Source organism: Felis catus, chromosome C1, assembly GCF_018350175.1.
Source record: "Felis catus isolate Fca126 chromosome C1, F.catus_Fca126_mat1.0, whole genome shotgun sequence".
NCBI lineage: Eukaryota > Metazoa > Chordata > Mammalia > Carnivora > Felidae > Felis > Felis catus.
The window spans coordinates 62,950,366-62,964,764 of NC_058375.1; the positions used below are offsets into that span (position 1 = coordinate 62,950,366).

At 37.3% G+C, this 14,399-nt stretch overlaps 1 protein-coding gene across 10 annotated transcripts in view; it reads right to left on the minus strand.

Annotated features, from left to right (window-relative positions):
* The window catches only part of SLC44A5 (solute carrier family 44 member 5), a 374,661-nt gene that overhangs the window by 174,612 nt on the left and 185,650 nt on the right, over window positions 1–14,399 (minus strand). The gene's annotated exons all lie outside the window — the stretch shown is intronic.

The following is a 14,399-nucleotide window of genomic DNA, read 5'->3' on the forward strand; positions in this document are numbered from 1 at the left end:
CAAGGAGCAAGGGAAACAGAAGACACAGACCAGAGGCTACTCAAGATAAGGAGTCAAATAGGAAAACATCACTTCACTAAGTTGGAACTCCAAAGGGCTACATACAGCCTCAGAGTGAAACCTACCTCACCCTTAACAAAATCACCTTGACACTGAAGAGAAAGATGGGAGAACACCTTCATTTGAATTTGCAGTGTATGTGAAGTATTCTCAGAAGGATGGGGGGCAATCTGCAGGTATTCCTAGGCAGTTGACAACACAGCTCCATTGGAATGCATATTATTCTAAGAATGCTCACAAATCATTTTCCAAAGAAAATATGCAGCAAACAATAATAAAAATAATAAATTACATAAGGAAACAAGATACCACGAAAGAACTAGATAATACATAGAAAACAGAAATAGACCCATAAAGTCTTAAGATATTTACATGCTTAGTTCCAGATTATAAAACAACTATGCTTACTGTTTTGTTTTGATTTGCTTTGGTTTTTTTCTGAGATACAAGACAAACTTGAAAATAAATGGGAAGAACTATTTTGAAAAACTACCTAGCAAATTCAAAAATAAAGCAAATCGAGTCTGGAAGTGAAAAACACAGTAGGGGCGCCTGGGTGGCTCAGTCAGTTAATTGGCCGACTTCAGCTCAGGTCATGATCTCACAGCCCGTGAGTTCGAGCCCAACATTGGGCTCTGTGCTGACAGCTCAGAGCCTGGAGCCTGTTTCGGATTCTGTGTCTCCCTCTCTCTGACCCTCCCCCGTTCATGCTCTGTCTCTCCCTGTCTCAAAAATAAAAAAACAGGGGCGCCTGGGTGGCTCAGTCGGTTAAGCCTCCGACTTCAGCTCAGGTCACGATCTCACGGTCAGTGAGTTCGAGCCCGGCTTCGGGCTCTGGGCTGATGGCTCAGAGCCTGGAGCCTGCTTCCGGTTCTGTGTCTCCCTCTCTCTCTGCCCCTCCCCCGTTCATGCTCTGTCTCTCTCTGTTTCAAAAATAAATAAACGTTAAAAAAAAATTAAAAAATAAATAAATAAATAAACGTTAAAAAAATAAAAATTAAAAAAAAAAGAAAAACACAATAGATAAAATGTAAAACTCCATGGAGAAGCTTGATATCAGATTAGACAAAGCCAAGGAGACAATCGGCAAACAAGAAAGTAACTCAAAATAAATTATTTAGAATGCAGACAAGAGAAACTAAAAATGGAAAATATCAAAGATTAGTTGATACACTGAGCATAGAGTGAAAAGTTTTAATATATGTCAAATCAGATTTCTGGAAAGAGAATAAAGATGTTGGAGAGAGGCAATGAAAGAAAATTACTGCCAACATAGAATACTATATCTAGTGACAATTTGTTCAAGAAGAAGAATGAAATAAAGAAACTTTCAAGCAAAAAAGAAAAAATAAAAAAGTGTTTGCCATCAGAACTTCATTAACATATATTTCTGAGAGAAGAAAAAGTGACCCAGATGGAAGGTCTTTGATGAAAGAAGAAATGAAGAGTGAAGAACTACAGGGGAGGGAAGGAATGATCACTGGCTATATAAATAATAACAAGAAAGTCTTGTGGAGTTAAATAAAATGAGAAAATTATGGCAATAATAGAATGTAATCCAAGAATTGAAGCATTATAGTCTTCTTTTATAGAAAAGGGTAAAATATTAATCAATTTTTAATTTGAATAAGTATGCATGCTGCACTTTTTAAAAGAGTAGAACTAGCATATATTACTTTGAAAATAGTAGAGGAAGAGGGGCGCCTGGGTGTCTCAGTCGATTAAGTGTGGACTTTGGCTCAGGTCATGATCTCATAGTTCGTGAGTTCAAGCCCCACAACTCACAGCCTGGAGCCTGCTTTGCATTCTGTGTCTCCCTCTCTCTCTCTCTCTGCCCTTCCCCTGCTCTCTCTCTCTCTATCTCTCAAACATTAAAATAAATAAATAAAAAATAAATGTATAGAACTACAGGGAGAAATTACAAAATCCACAATCATAGATTTTAAGATATTTTCTCGGTATTTCTCACTATTATAAAACAGATCAAACAATCAGTAAATGTACATTTTCCTCAACACATGGTGATAGGACAATGGATATCTATAAAGAAAAAAATAATAAACTTGGAGCTCTACTCACATTAGACACAAAAATCAATTCCAGATAGAAAGACCTTAAGTGAAAAGTTACGTTATAAAGTCTTTATGACCTCAGAAACAGGATTTTTTAAGCAATAGTACAAAAAGTACTAGTCATAAAACAAATAAGTGATAAATTTAACTACAACAAAAATAAGAAACTCTGTTCATCAAAAGACTCAATAAAGACAGAGACACGACATCCATAGAGGATAGTAGTAACACTATAACATTTCATTATTAATACCAAGGATATATAAAGAACTATGGGTCAAAGAGAAAAAAAATGACAATAGAAAAGGGAGCAAAAGACTTAGGTAGTAACTTCAGAGGAGGAAATCCAAATGGTCAATAAATAGTAAAGTAGTATTCATATTCAATCTCATTAATAATTAGGCACATGAAAATGAAACCACAAAAAAGAAGTAACTATATACCTTCCAAACTCTTGCAAAAAGTGAAAAGTTTGATAATAAGAGGTGTTGACAAATATGTGGAGTAGTGGAAACTCATGCATTTCCTGTGAAAATAAAATCCGTAGAACCGCTTTGGAAGTTTGGCATTACCTGATCCTATGACAAAGCAATTTCTGTCCTAAACTTTATCCTGAACTACTGCATAGGTGTACAAAGATATACAGACGATAATGTTCATGGCAGCATTGTTTGTAATAGCCAAAAATTCAAAACAACTCAATGGTCACTAAAAGTGGAAAAGGTAAATAAATGATGGTATAGTCAGACAATGGAATACTAAGCAGTTACCTCCTTGCTAGAGGTAACCACTATCCTGGGATTTGTGATAATCTTTTTCCTATTTTCCTTGTAGCTCATCATCTCCTATGCACTCTTCAATAATATAATTTAATTTGGGTTATTTGGAACTTTCCACAAATGAAATATGAGGTGGGATTTTTTTTTAGTCTTCTGTTATCATCATGTTTGTGAGATTTATATAGCTATATGTAAGCTTTCTCTCTCTTTCTCAGACACACACAGAAACACACGCACACTCAACATGGAAGAAAATAAAATTCTACTTTTTCCGAACAGAAAGTCCCACAAAGATACTCATATTACTTCAGACATTCAGGTAGTCCAAGTTCAGAGATTCAAACAGTCCATTTAATTAACAGACATGAACAACAAGCTATCTGGCATCTTGATTTCAGCTGCAAAGCCTGTGTCACCTTAGCAAGTCATTTCTCTGGCTCAAAATACAGTCATATTTCAACTATGTATTAGTCATCTTATTTATGGTCTGTCTTCTCCACTAGAATACAAGTTCTAAGAGGACAGGGGCTTTGTTTTGTTTTCTACTGTATGTTCCACTACCCAGAACAGTAGTTCAGGTTCATAGTAGCCACTGGTTCAATATTTGTTATGAACAAGTAATGAAGTGTCTCCTAAAGCTGTCCTTTTAAAGTTATTTGTGCTACTATTTTATATTTATTCTCCCACATAGGCTGATGATGCCAGTTAGGCTTTTCATAATGGTGTGCATGCAAGTATTGGCCAGAATGCATCATAAAAATGACTTAAGAAGTGCTGTGCTCTCATATTTTAAAAGCCTGACAGCCTTTCAGATTTCCAACTTGCTTTCTGAGAGAGATAATGATGAGTTTGCAAGACAGGAGTAAGATAGTGTCACTTTTTAGTCACTTGGGTTATTTCAGTGATGTTTCTGTCAACAGTTGACCTCTACTGCTTAAGACAGCCAAGGATGGGTGGTACCTCTAGCCTTAGGTTCATAAAGAAGAAATAATATGGGGTAAGATTCCCAACATTTTTCTAAGGGTAATTCTTTCAGATTTTATTTGCCACAAAGGCCTGCAAACTAACATGTTATTTTCCCTCTCACTACTACTTTTTTAAATGAGTAAAATATTTTAGAGGGGTTTTAGTACAGTTTCTACTTCTAAAAGACATTGATTCTATCCGCAGAATCACGGTAGCTCTCGGTTTCTTTAGCCATAGATTCCTGTATGGATTTCAGTGACATAAGAGAAAGCTCTCAGAGGACTGAGGTGGCATCTTTTAGAGCAGCTTAATGGAAAGGTCTGCACAGTTGTGCACAGGTGGGTACTTCAGGTTGAAGATAACTCAGGTTACAGGCCAATTCCAATCATTCCTGCAGCTTCCTAATGGTGGGATAGCTGAATTAAGGCAGCTACAAGAGTTTACAAAATCAAATGCTCCAACCAATGCATCCAGCCAATCAAGTGATCCAACCAACACTTGAACTCTTAACTAACGCCCCCTAGGTCTTCTCAATCTTCCAGGGACTTGACAGAATTTCTGAGACATTTGTTTTTGACTCAGGATTAGGCAGCCCTATGTTCTCAAGTAAAAAGTAGCTCTGGGCATTTTTCTATGCCAAAATGATACCAATCCAAGGAGAGATCAGTACTGCCTTCCACTTAGGCCAAGACTAGTGAGAAACTAGTGAGAAACTAGTGCAAGAGTGAGAAACATTTCTACATTGTCTTTGAAATTTGTATCTATTTCTTAATGTTCACTTTTCCCCCACTCTTACTAAGATGTGTTTATCTATTTAGTAATATATATTTAGTCAAAACTCTTAAATTATGGTATTACCTGCTTAATAAACAAAAATTTCCCATGCATGTTCTAAATCATGGAAGTTTTACAACAAAATATAACCAGTGTTACTGCACATGAAGAAATAAAAAGCTCTTAATGGATTTAAAAGACAACTCAGGGTGCTGGGGTGACTTAGTCTGTTAAGCAGCCTGCTCCTTTTTTTTTTTTAACTCAAGTTAGTTACCATACAGTGTAGTCTTAGCTTCAGAAGTAGAACCTAGTGATTCATCTCTTTCTTATGACACCCAGTGCTCATCCTGAAAAGTGCGCCCCTCAATGCCCATCACCCATTTATCCCATCCCCTTACCTACCTCCCCTCCAGCAACCCTCAGTTTGTTCTCTGTATTTAAGATTCTCTTATGGTTTGCCTCCTTCTCTGTTTTTATCTTATTTTTCCTTTGCTTCTCCTATTTTCATCTGTTGAGTTTCTCAAATTCCATGTATGAGTAAAATCAGATGACTTCTGTTTTTCTCTGACTGACTTATTTTGCTTAGCATAATACCTCTGCTTCCATCCACATTGTTGCAAATAAGTGGCAGACTCTTGATTTCAGCTCAGGTCATGATCTCACAGTTTGTGGGTTTGAGCCCCATGTCAGGCTCTGTGCTGACAGCCCAGAATGGGTGAGGAGAACACATGCTGGGATGAGCACTGGGTGTTGTTTATAAGCAATGAATCACGGGAATCTACCCCCAAAACCAAGAGCACATGGTATACACTGTATGTTAGCCAAGTTGTTAATAAATTATATTAAAAATACAAATAAATAGACAGATAAATAAAACAAAAAAAGTATCACATTTTCGTGAATTTTAAAAAGTATGATGATTATTATTACTGTTTTACAATAAATAAATAAATGTGTAAAATGTTTGTCACATCCTAGGTTTTCAATGAAAAATTTCCCTTCTCCTTCCTATTTTCCTAAGAAGCCAACTAAATTTTAATCCCCACGCCCATGCCACCCACTCTATATTCTTTTATCTTACTAGTGAGAATTTAGAAAAAGAGAAGGGATAACCTTTAATCTTCCTTTCTTGGCTTTGGCTTCTGGTGCTTTTCTGGCCTCCAAAATGACCACTTTTGGGCTTTTCTGACCCACCCAAATGGGCCTTCACACACCCCATCTCCAACAGTTCTTGAACTTAGAGACTTAGGCAATCTGTGATGCTGTTCAGTGACAGAGAGACCTTAAAATACAAACATGTCCTGACCAGAGTTGATTTTAACCTCCGAACAGTTTTCTCTGCATATCAAATAGAACTGATTTTATTTCACTGATCACTTAACCCTGTGAAGCACGACCAGAGACACAAAGATGAGAAAGAAACAAATCCTTCAGGAAGAGAATTGCAGTGTAGAAGTGGGAATGCACACACACACACACACACACACACACACACACACAGTAACACAGGAAGAACTGAGTGCTTTGAAGAGGAGTATAACAAATAAGAGGAAAGGACAGTTCACATTTGGCTGAGGAAACCAGGAAAGCCTTTAAATTAAGAAGGTGGCATTTGAGCTGGGCTTTGAAAGTTGAGTGAGAGACTGGGTGAAGGAAGGAAAATTTGGTATGGGGAAATTCAGTGTGTCAAGGACATAGTGAATCACACGAGAGGAAAATGTATAAATATGGTTATAACTAGCTAAAGTTAATGACACATTCACATCAGCTAGTTTTACCGTATTGATTTGAATTTAACCTTTCTCTCAAATCTCATTAGAGAAACCAACAAGCATGATGGCTTCCAGAAAACCTGTTCCAAAACTAGAAATGCTGAACAATAATTTGCCTTTAAAATTTAATGTGGCTTTTGCACTACTCTTTTTCCAGTCCTGTGCTTCTTCAGTGTCATTTTAAAAAAAAAATCTATGCTTTTTCTTAGGAACGCTTTTTACTCTATAAGCTACTTTGTATCATAATAGAAACTGTACCTGATTCATAGTTTAAGTACTTAGCAAACATATGAAGAATAGAACAGAAAATAGACAAGGTTGAGCAGTCAAGTTTCTTTAGCACATATTTTAGGGGAAAAAATGTTTGAAACAATGTAAATCAAGATGGAGTGAATATGTGAAGCACAAGGGGGATGTTATGATTACAGAAGCTTGATTAGCATGCATGCCATATTTGATATATTTAAATTGTTAGTGGTTGTGCTAATACTAAACTTTATATATTTTAGACCCAGTTTAATATGTTCATTAAATGAGGGGTGCCTGGGTGACTCAGTAGGTTAAGCATCTGACTCTTGATTTCCAAAGCTCAGGTCATGAACTCACCATTCTTGAGTTCGAGACCTGGATCAGGCTCCATGCTATCAGTGCAGAGCCTGCTTGGGATTCTCTCTCTCTTTCTCTCTTGCTCTCTCTCTCTCTCTCTCTCTCTCCCTCCCTCCCTCTCAACAGATAAACTTAAACAAATGTGTTCATTATATGAAAAGCCAACTTTTTGCATTGCATTTTTACATCATGTTCCCTATGCTTAGGAAATATATTAGTTTGTATTTTCTCAAAAGAGCATTTAGCTATGTTTATAAAAGTTTAACAAACAACTAACAATTTTTTGTCAATATTTATTCAGGCTGGTATCGCATCACTAAGCCAGGCATTGGAATAAAATGTCAGTATTATCAAGAAATTTTGCTTTAGGGGCACTTGGGTGGCTCAGTCGGTTAAGCGTCTGACTTCGGCTCAGGTCATGATCTCACGGTTCGTGGGTTTGAGCCCCGCGTTGGGCTGTGTGCTGACAGCTCAGAGCCTGGAGCCTGCTTCTGATTCTGTGTCTCCCTCTCTCTATCCCCCTCCCTCCCCTTCTCACGCTATCTCTCTCTGTCTCTCAAAAATAAATAAATGTAAAAAAAAACATTTAAAAAAAGAAATTTTGCTTTAACCAGAATTATTTGACAGAGTAACCAATCAAGAAAAATAAAAAGTCCCCTGATAAGTATCACATTTAACAAGACCATCTGACCAATCAAGGACAAGGTCCTTGTCACAGTCACTGACTTGAGTAATTACTTGTTCTGAAGATCCCAATGGGCTCTGGCATAGGTGGCATAAACTCAGGGGGTTTTTCTGGTTTTTTTTTTTTTTTGGAAGATATGTTTGTAAAGTCTGCTTTAAGTGGGTACCTTGATATAACAATAAAATCAATCTTGGCTCTCCCTCTCTCTTTCACATTGTACACATACACAACACTCCACAAATTCAGAGCAAATGCTCAAAATCAAGCGTTGGTGTCCTGACAATGTATTCCCAAAGATATCTGTTATTGTCAAAGGGAATTCTGCTCCCTGAGGCATATGCAACTATGAGAATGTTCTGTATGTTTACTGCTTAGACACTCTGCTGCAATCTATTTCAGAACACAAAGGTTTCTGTATGGAACATTAAGTACTAACCAGTTAAATGCACATTAAAATTTGTCAGCAATACTAACCTACAGTCCAATGGAGATTTGCCTCACTGGCACACATCTTTCATATTCTTATGGTTTTATGCAAGACATCCAAAGAAAGCAAAAGTAATTCCTTCCCTTCTTACTACTTACATACTTCAGTATAAAACAAATAATCTGTTAAGCATCATATCAGAAATATTTTTAAACAATGTTACTTTTTGTATTTTTGGTTTTAAGGATGATTAAAACTTTTAGGAATTCCTAAAACAAAGAGAAGAAAGAACTGGGGTGGAATAATTACTTGTTCTCTTCAATGCAATGATTATAATTGAGATGATAACAGTGATTCACAGAAAGAATCTGCCATGATAGAACTTTCTATTTTGAGAATGTATCATTATTTCATTTTCTAAGACAATTTAAATCAATCTCCAAACAGAGGTTGATTTTCAATTTTGTAATAATAATTTCAGCACACAAATTATTACTTAAAATCAAAATCAAAATTTATTCATTCTTTATTCACATTTCCAATTAAATGCCATTCTGTTGTTTCATCAATACAAAAAACAAATAGCTTTCTTCGTCAATAACTGAAGAAGTTAGCTAAGCTTATGAAGAAAGGAAAGATAAAACTTCACCAGAGGATTGAAAAATAAAAGTGGACCAGGTTAACCAAATACCAGGTTTTAAAGTTTCCTGTTTCTTTGTCATGTTACTACCTTCAGCTCATAGCTGCAAGCCCCAATCATACTTTCCCATGTAAACTATCCAGTTTTCTCAGCAAGCACTGAGCAAAGAAACTATTAATGTTTAAAAGTGAAATTGAGGGGGGCCTGGGTGGCTCATTCTGTTAAGCATCCGACTTTGGCTCAGATCATGATCTTGCAGTCCATGAGTTCGTGTCCTACATCTGGCTCTCTGGTGAGCGCTCTGAGCCTGGAGCCTAGGAGCCCACTTGGAATTCTGTGTCTCCCTGTCTCTCTGCCCTTCCCCCGCTCATACTCTGTCTCTGTCTCTCTGTCTCTCTCTCTCTCAAAAATAAATAAACAGTAAAAAAAATTTTTTTAAGTGGAAATCTTTTCCACTAAGGATGGTCCTGAAATTATATTTGTAAACACTCCACCCTCTGGCTTTAAAAGTCAGACCTAGTAACCTCGCAAAGAATGTCCAGTTCCTAAAACTAACAGTATAGACTTTCCTTTAGTTCTAGGAGGAAAGAATTTCTGGGCTCCTCATATTCATAGCTCCTAACTTCTACCTATACCTATCCACAACTGAAATAACAATTTTAGGAGGGAGACTATCACTTTAGTGACTTGTTTATTGGAATTATTTTATGTAAAACAATTCCACTCTTTATAATTCTTTTCATCCCTCCAACTCTTGGAATTGACTCAGGCAGGATGTTGATCAGAATGTTCCCAAGCATTGTTTTGTATTGCAAAGATGGCCAAGGGTGTGTTTATATAAATACCTAAAGGTGACCTCTTCCATGCAATTTATGTAGAATAAGTATTCCTGACCTCTTGCCCTTGTACTAAAGTGTTCTCTTCCCACTCTAGCCTATAAAAGCACACCAAACTGTGTGATAAATATGTAGCTATAAAAGTAGACAGAAATAAATGAATGGGCACTCTTGTTAATATGTATCATGGATCTCTGATTGTAAACATAAGGTAGGGATCTGGACCCATTTTGCATAATAAGGCATCCTTGTTATCTGGTTACAAAAGCAAGGGGATATTTGTTAACATTTTTAAGCTTTTAGGGGAAATTTAAGAATATTTGAAAGTCTAGGTACAACCAAAAACCACAAATTAAAAGTATAAACACAAAAAAGCATCATGTTGAAAGAGCCCAGGTTCTAAGATCGGAGCCTAATCCTGGCCCAGCACAAACAATCTGAGGTATCTGGGGCATGTTCTTTAACCCTTCTAAACTCGGTCTCTTAACCTGAAAACAGAGGGATTGAAGATGATCCCTAAATTTCTTCAGGCTCTAAAACTATTGGCATATGTTAGGTCCTGCATAAACGCTTGTTGAATAAAAATGCCTATAACTGCCAAAGATCAAGAAATAGTGAATTCAGGATACAGCCTACCCAGACTTTCCTGTTCTAAAGTGGAGAGAGTGGAGTACCAGGAAGCTTCAGAGTTGGTCTCATAGGCTTCAGAGAAGGGACAGAAGCAATGACGTTTGAAGCAGAAACCCGAGCAGCCTTAGTAGAGATTATTACATATAGGTTGTATTCAGAACATTCAAGGGACATTCACAGGTGTATCTTGGTTTCCTGCAGACATCAAACAGGAACTGAGTAGCACCCAAAAGCTGTGATACAATTGTGAATGGGATCAGTTTCTTGATTTGTCTTTGGGTTGCTTCATTATTAGTGTATAAGAATGCAACTGATTTCTGTACATTAATTTTGTATCCTGCGACTTTGCTGAATTCATGTATCAGTTCTAGCAGACTTTTGGTGTAGTCTATCTGCAAAAAGTGAAAGCTTGACTTCATCTTTGTCAATTTGGATGCCTTTGATTTCCTTTTGTTGTCTGATTGCTGATGCCAGAACTTCCAACACTATGTTAAACAACAGCGGTGAGAGTGGACATCCCTGTTGTATTCCTGATCTCAGGGGGAAAGCTCTCAGTTTTTACCCATTGAGGATGATATTAGCTGTGAGCTTTTCATAAATGGCTTTTATGATGTTTAAGTATGTTCTTTCCATCCCGACTTTCTCAAGGGTTTTTATTAAGGAAGGGTGCTGGATTTTGTCAAATGCTTTTTCTGCATCGTTTGACAGGATCAGATGCTTATGAAGGAAATTGAAGAAGAGACAAAGAAATGGAAAAAACATTCTGTGCTCATGGATTGGAAGAATAAATATTGTTAAAATGTCAATACTACCCAAAGTTATCTATACATTCAATGCAATCCCAATCAAAATTGCACCAGCATTCTTCTCGAAGCTAGAACAAGCAATCCTCAAATTTGTATGGAACCACAAAAGACCCTGAATAGCCAAAGTAATTTTGAAGAAGAAGACCAAAGCAGGAGGCATCACAATCCCAGACTTTAGCCTCTACTACAAAGCTGTCATCATCAAGGCAGCATGGTATTGGCACAAAAACAGACACATAGACCAATGGAATAGAATAGAGACTCCAGAATTGGACCCACAAAAGTATGGCCAACTAATCTTTGATGAAGTAGGAAAGAATATCCAAAGAAAAAAAGGCAGTCTCTTTAACAAATGGTGCTGGGAGAACTGGATAGCAACATGCATAAGGATGAAACCAGACCACTTTCTTACACCATACACAAAAATAAGCTCAAAATGGATAAAGGACCTGAATGTGAGACAGGAAACCATCAAAACCCTAGAGAAGAAAGCAGGAAAAGACCTCTCTGACCTCAGCCACAGCAATTTCTTACTTGACACATCCCCAAAGGCAAGGGAATTAAAAGCAAAAATGAACTATTGGGACCTCATGAAGATAAAAAGCTTCTGCACAGCAAAGGAAACAACCAACAAAACTGAAAGGCAACCGATGGAATGGGAAAAGATATTTGCAAATGACATATCAGACAAAGGGCTAGTATCCAAAATCTATAAAGAAGTCACCAAACTCCACACCTGAAAAACAAATAATCCAGTGAAGAAATGGGCAGAAAACATGAATAGACACTTCTCTAAAGAAGACACCCAGATGGCCAACAGGCACATGAAAAGATGCTTAACGTCACTCCTCATCAGGGAAATACAAATCAAAACCACACTGAGATATCACCTCACGCCAGTCACAGTGGCTAAAATGAACAAGTCAGAAGACTATAGATGCTGGAGAGGATGTGGAGAAACGGGAACCCTCTTGCACTGTTGGTGGGAATGCAAACTGATGCAGCCGCTCTGGAAAACAGTGTGGAGGTTCCTCAAAAAATTAAAAATAGATCTACTGTATGACCCAGCAGTAGCACTGCTAGGAATTTACCCAAGGGATACAGGAGTGCTGATGCATAGGGGCACTTGTATCCCAATGTTTATAGCAGCACTTTCAACAATAGCCAAATTATGGCTATTCTTACGGAAAAAGCCTAAATGTCCATCACCTGATGAATGGATAAAGAAGTTGTGCTTTGTATATACAATGGAATACTACTTGGCAAGGAGAAAGAATGAAATATGGCCTTTTGTAGCAACATAGATGGAACTGGAGAGTGTTATACTAAGTGAAATAAGTCATACAGAGAAAGACAGATACCAGATGTTTTCACTCTTATGTGGATCCTGAGAAATTTAACAGAAGACCATGGGGGAGGGAAAGGGAAAAAAAGTTAGAGAGGGAGGGAGGCAAACCATAAGAGACTCTTAGAAACTGAGAGTAAACTGAGGGTTGATGGGGGGGTAGGAGGGAGGAAAGTGGGTGATGGGCATCGAAAAAGGCACCTGTTGGGATGAGCACTGGGTGTTGTATGGAAACCAATTTGACAATAAATTTCATATTAAAAAAGAAAGCTGTGATACAGAATCAGAGTGGGAATGAGGTAGGTTAGTGAGAGGAATCAGTGCTTTCAGAGACAGGGAAGAGCAGGAATGGAAGGGAAAATGTAATTTCCCTGTTTAAGGAACAAGAAACTGAGAATTTAATAAATTTCATCTGAATATAGTTTGTGGCCACCAACTCCTTAGTAATATGACCATTTTTTGTTGGCTCTATGAAATACCATGCATGTGCTACAGGGAAGAATTACACTAAGAGGCATGTTAGGAAAAAGAAGTGAGTGGGATTGGATCTGTGGTCTCAGTCTGATATGGAGAAATCACTTCATTTTTCTGTTGCAAACAAGTGGAAAAGCCAAACCCAGTTTATCAAATCCCTTAAACTTCATCTCCATCTATCTATGGGCTGTAAGGATATGTAAATGAGAAATTACAGGCTCACCCCATTTCCTAAGGCAAGGAACCAAAAGTTTGTTTTTCATTAAGAAAAGTCTTTTTAAAAAATAGACAACTTCATGCAGTTTGTCAGATCTTTATTGCACTTGCTTGAGCAAGTTACATAATCTCTCCTATGCCTGTTTCATCATCTGTAAAATGGGAAAATAGAACAACATCAAAGAGTCATTGGGTAGATTGAGTAAATTAGCATATGTAAGGCAATTTAGAATAGTTTCCAACACATAGTAAGTGCTACATACACAACTATTTTAGTATTGTTGTTGTTAATAAAAGACCAGGAGAGCAGCTTTCCTAATTCTCAAGAAAATTCAAAAATAAAAAACATTTGGGAAATAAAATGAATCCCACTCCAGAATAGCCAACTTTACCTGTTTTTAATAATTTTGAAGAGTAGGCAGGCGAAATCCAAACCATTTCAAGAATTAATAATGAGAGATAATACACATTGCAGCTACTTAACGCAAACTATCAAAAACTGAAATGAAGGGTGTCCTATTTAACAGCCTAAGGAGACCATATATTTTAATCAGTTTCTTCTTCTAAAGACCCTTGTTCACACAGATGTGGAATAATTGATTGCAATATTTTGTGCCAAGAGGTAGTCAATAGTACGGAGAAAGAGAAAGACAGCTTGGATTGCCAGGGGAAATAAAAGCTCCAAGTTAAGGAAAGAGCTCTTTCCTGGGGAATCAGAAGTCAGCCTTACATAACATGTTTTGCCTAAAAAAGAAATGTGCCCTTTTCCCTTAAATTTACATATGCTCCTTTCAAGATGTCTCTAGGCTCTCTGGAATTTCTATGTGGAGTCAAACCTATTTTAGCAATAATTTGCAATTGTAACAGCTCTAGCTAACACTGATATTCTAAGAGAAAAAATAAGGAGCAATTAAGATTATTGTAGAATATTTTAATCCTGGCATTTTGACCCTAAGGACACTTAAGACAAAATGCAACTTGACCCCAGTAAAATTAGATCAAGTAGAAATAATTATGTCAAAATAAAACTAGCAATGCTAAGCATATATATAGTGAAGCATTTTTTCTTTTTTAATAAAAAAAGTTGAAGAATCACATATTATTAACAATAATAAACACTGCAAAAATTGACCTCAGGGGCGCCTGGGTGGCTCAGTCGGTTAAGCGTCCGACTTCGGCCCAGGTCATGATCTTGCGGTCCGTGAGTTTGAGCCCCGCGTCAGGCTCTGTGCTGACAGCTCAGAGCCTGGAGCCTGTTTCAGATTCTGTGTCTCCCTCTCTCTCTGACCCTCCCCCGTTCATGCTCTGTCT